This window comes from Dioscorea cayenensis, chromosome 3 (assembly GCF_009730915.1).
Source record: "Dioscorea cayenensis subsp. rotundata cultivar TDr96_F1 chromosome 3, TDr96_F1_v2_PseudoChromosome.rev07_lg8_w22 25.fasta, whole genome shotgun sequence".
NCBI lineage: Eukaryota > Viridiplantae > Streptophyta > Magnoliopsida > Dioscoreales > Dioscoreaceae > Dioscorea > Dioscorea cayenensis.
In genome coordinates, this window is record NC_052473.1 from 6,074,008 (window position 1) to 6,079,146 (window position 5,139).

The 5,139-nt window shown below is 44.2% G+C and overlaps 1 non-coding gene across 1 annotated transcript; it reads right to left on the bottom strand.

The window, feature by feature from the left end:
• Positions 1-1,122: 1,122 nt before the first annotated feature.
• On the bottom strand, positions 1,123-1,230 carry LOC120257767. Its single transcript, XR_005535853.1, has one exon. It is a non-coding gene; the product is annotated as a small nucleolar RNA R71 (small nucleolar RNA).
• Between the last annotated feature and the right edge of the window lie 3,909 nt (positions 1,231-5,139).

Genomic DNA, 5,139 nt, shown 5'->3' on the forward strand with positions numbered 1-5,139 from the left:
TATCTAGGGCTTGATTGTGGTTAGGGTCCTTCCACTTGGACCAAAGGGTTAGGTCTACAATTAGGAAGAGATTTATCACTTGGAATCCCTAGAACTTATTGTAATTGTATGCAAGTGCGAGGTTGAGAGGTCATTCAATCTCTCCTCCGGGGCATATATAGAGTTAGGCATAGTTGACCATAGATTTGGGACTATACAATTTAGGATTTCCACGACTCACTTGCATTGATTAGGAAGCATAATAGAGGGTTCTTGCACTTGAAATGATTGTCCTAGGTGGAGCAATATCCGAGTGCCCCATCTTTATCGATTGTCTTACCTTCTCCTTCACTTGTGCTCTCTTACTTGTTGTTTTTACTTTTGAGAATTGAATCATTATCACACATATCACTATTTATCTTTCACATAGCTAAGAAGCGAATTAAGTGTTTTTATTCTCTACTCCCTGTGGATATGATACCCGCTCATCCGGGATTATTACTTCGACATACCCATGAACTTGCGGGATATAAGTAAGGGGACCTTATCAAGTTTTTGGCGCCGTTGCCGGGAGTGGGCGTTTAGAGATACTTTGCATTTTGTTTCTTAGCATTTCACCATACATTCTATTTCATATCTTCTTATTCTATCATCATTCTAATTTCTTTTTCTTTCTTTTTTTGAGGTGGAGCTCCAGGTTATGACCCGAGGGAATCACTCAATATTGATTGAACGAGATCCCGAGCTTGAACGTACACTTAGAAGAAAAGGGAAACAACCTGTGCAAGAACAGTCTAATCTAGCTGATTTGGAAATGGAAGAATCTGAAAACATGGCAGAACAAAATGAGCAACAATGAACAAAATGAAGCCGACATTCATCCACATGTTATAGCAATCCGCACAGTTCAATGGTTTGGCCGATGAGGATCCAAACAGTCATATAAAGTGTTTTCTTGAGGTGTGTGTTATGCTAAAGATAAACGGGGTGACGGATGATGCCATCAAATTGCGAGCCTTCCCATTTTCCGTAAAGGGGAAAGCGAAGCAGTGGCTATACTCATTACCTAGAACATTAATTACCAAATGGGAGGAGATGGTAGAAGATTTTCTTGCCCGTTATTTCCGTCCCAGAAAATCCACGAAGCTTAGGAATGAGATCTCATCCTTTGTTCAGTTGGAATTGGAGTCCCTATTTGAGACATGGGAAAGGTTCAAGGAGCTCCTGAGAAAGTGCTCGCAAACACGAATCTCCAGAATGGATGATTGTTCAGACCTTTTACAACGGTTTGAACCCGAGTACAAGGCAACTCTTGGATGCGGCAGCAGGAGGTACCTTACGTAGCAAGACCCCTAATGAGACCCGTCAGATTAATTGAAGAAATGGGGTTAAACAGCTACCAATGGAATGCTAAGGAGAAGAAAAAGGTGGCCGGTCTCCATGAGATAGATGTAGTAACTTCATTGGCGGCTCAAGTGGAAAGTTTGAGTAAGAAGTTAGATCTTCTAACTTTGAATAGAGTAGCGGCCATGACGAATTGTAACGGGTGTGGTGGAGGACATGCTCCCTCTGATTGTCCGATCTCTATTAGTGATGCATCTTCGGTTGAGAACGTCAATTTTGTAGGTAATGGTATGAGACCTCAAGGAAACCCATATAGCAATACCTATAATCCGGGTTGGAAGAATCATCCAAATTTCTCATGGAGAAATCAGGGTCCACCAAAGGCCATGGGGACCACCGGGTTTCCAACCACAACAACAAGCCCCGCATGTGGAAAACAGAGTTTCAGTTTTGGAAACCCGAAGGAATGATTTCGAGAAGGCCTTGACTAGATTTGTGCAATCTGCAAATACAAGGTTCGAATCAGTTGAGGCCACACTTTCGCAACCACACCGCCTCTTTACACAACCTTGAAAATCACGTGGGAGCAAATTGCGAAGTCTCTCTCTGAAAGGCCATTGACAAGGTCCCTTTGCTCATATCCCGCAAGTGCACGGGCTTGTCAAAGTAATAATCCCGGGTGAGCGGGGTCGAATCCACAGGGAGTAGGGAGTGAAAATACTTAATTTGATTCTTAGCTATGTGGAATATCAATAGTGATAAGTGTGAAATTGATTCAATTCTCAACAATAAAAACAACAAGTGAAAGAGCAAAAGTAAGAAGAGGGTAAGGCAATCGATAAAGAATGGGGTACTCGGATAATGCTTCACCTAGGATGATCGCTTCAAGTGCAAGAACTCTCTATTATGCTTCCTAATCAATGCAATGGTGAGTCGTGGAAATCCTTACATACATAGTCCCAAATCTAAGGTCAACTATGCCTAACTCTATACATGTCCCAGAGGAGAAATTGAACAATCTCAACACCTCGCACTCGCGGGATTCCAAGTGATAAATCTCTTCCTAAATATAGACCTACCCCTTTGGTCCAGGCGGAAGGTCGCTAGCCACAATTAAGCCCTAGATACTAAGATCCTCTCAACGCTTCACTCCATTGCACGCGCAACTATGCCCCAGCGGAGGTTCATCCCTTAGACCATTCACTCCATTATGGCCGCAAAGAACTCGAGGAACGGAGGTAGAATCTATCACGTCGGAGGGGAAAGGGGACACTCCTGTACCTCTCGACTCACCCTCTCAACCCTCTCCAACCTAGCTTTGTCTAACGCTAGTGGTGTGTCACTCACTCACAAGGTTACCAACAAGAACTCTCAACCCTAGTGTCACTCTAAGGGAAATGTTCATAAAATCAAGCATTCAAGGTTGGAACTCACAATAAACATCAATTTATTGAAAGCATAATAAAGAAGTTCAATGAAACGAATACATCCTAGGGTTCACAATCATCCAAGTACCCACTAGGGGTTTAGCTCTCCATGGAGCTTAATACAATCAAAGAAATCGAATGTAAAAGCAATGAATCCATAAAGAAACCCCCTCGATGGTTGTGTCGATGGTCTTGTGGAGAGTCCTCTACTCGTCGTCCAAAGATTCCTTCGTCCGGTATAGGATACGCCTCGATGGAAGCTCCCCTACCAACCTTCCTCCTCATGGAATCATGATGTCGGAGGCGTAGAACCTCTCCAAAACCTTAGCTAATACCCCTCGAAACCCTAGCCGAAGCTCTCTCACAAGTTGGGGAAAAGATGGAGAAAAGAATACCAAAATCGGGGCTGAATCGGCTTTAAATAGGGCTGGAATCGGGCAACTCCACGTGCGTGGACGATACACGCGCCCGTGCAGAATTTCCACACGGGCGTGGATAATTTCCACACGGGCGTGGATTCTCTGTTTCTCTGATTTCTCGGCCGGCTGTGAACAGTGTTGCTACAGTAATTGCTACATTTCTCTGCTATAGTCTTTGACCTGATTAATTTCCCAATTCCATACTTTCATCGGGGTAACGCAAACGGGCACACATTCACATCGTGAATCGCTTGCTTCTTCAATGATGTACATGTTGGCGGGGCTCTTGTTCTTATATGCATAAGTCAGAATGCTCGAGCGTGACTGCCTTTGTGTCCCTCCAAATAAATGTGCTCACTCGAATGCGAGGAGGTTGGCACACACTCTAGCATCTCACACCTGACCTATGTCGTCGCGTTTGAACCTTAACAAGATCTCCTCCAAAATAGGTGCATTATGATCCACATTGGCCCATTTCCTTCATACTCGGCTTCACAACCCTACCTGCGTAAAAGTAACATAAAAACACACATATTAATGTAGAAAGCTGAGGAAAGTAATGCTCAACATAAGGAATGAACGCTTCGCATTCATATCGCACAAGCACTTATCAGCCACATGGAAGCTTACCGAGCAATACAGAGACCAACCCTAGAGAGCAGGTGAAGGTGATCACTTTGAGAAGTGGTCGTGAGGTTGAGGGTAAGCTTCCGAGTGAGATGCCAAAAGAACATGCACCCGAGGTTATAGAGGTAGAAGAGGAAACAAGCAAACAGAAGGAGGTGGCACCCCCACCTTTCAAGCCAAGAATCCCTTATCCCTCTAGATTGAAGAATGACCAAGGGAATAAATAGTACAAGAAGTTCCTGAGTTTGTTCAGGCAACTCCACATCAATATTTCTTTTGTTGAGGCATTGGCCCAAATGCCTAAGTATGCGAAGTTCTTGAAAGACTTGTTTACCAACAAGAGGAAGTTGGAGGAGAGTGCTTCTGTGATTCTAGATGCTTCATGCTCGGCGGTGTTGCAAAGGAACATGCCAAGCAGGAAGAAAGACCCGGGAAGCTTCATCATTCCGTGTAGCATTGGCAATATGGGTGAAGAAATGACATTGGCGGACTCAGGGGCCAGCATCAACGTCATGCCATAAACCTTCTTTCGAAAGTTAGGCTTGGCTGAGCCTAGGCCTACTCGGATGACTTTGCAATTGGCAGACCGAACGGTGAGACATCCGATGGGTATCATCGAAGACGTACTTGTCAAGGTGGACAAGTATATATTTCCTGTAGACTTTGTGGTGCTAGACGTCGATGAGGATGCGGATGTACCCTTGATACTTGGGAGGCCATTCTTGCGGACTTCCAAGGCATTGATTGACATGGACGACGGAGAGCTAACTTTGATAGTTGGAGATGACAAGCTCATATACCGCCTCACTAAAGCCATGTGGTATTCTCTTGATTTTGATGACACTTTATATTTTCTAGACACTACTGATGAGATTGTTGATGAATACATGCAGGAAATGATCAATCTGGACTCGTACAAGGGTTTGTTCGACCAAGAGGAGGATTATGAAGATGTAATGATGCTTGGTTCGATGGAAGAAGTACCATCTACACCGGGGATCTTGAAGAAGGTGCTTCAGAAAATGAAGAGGGCTAGGAGAGACCACGGGAAATGCTCCAAGGCTGGTGGAGACATCCGTGAACCGAAGAAGTTGGATGAACCATTGCTAGGTGGCCCCAGGCCCGATAATACACCCTCTACCTTCAAGAGATTGTGCTCATCATGCTTCCAAGTCATGGGTATGAGGGCAACATTCATCTATGAGCCCACGTGAGGTAAGACAAGGTACGTGAAGCTTAGTAATGTTAAACAAGTGCTTCTTGGGAGCCAACCCAAGTGTTTACTGTTTTTCTTAGACGAATAATGTAGTATTTTGCATGAATAAATTGTTGAGTATTAGGCC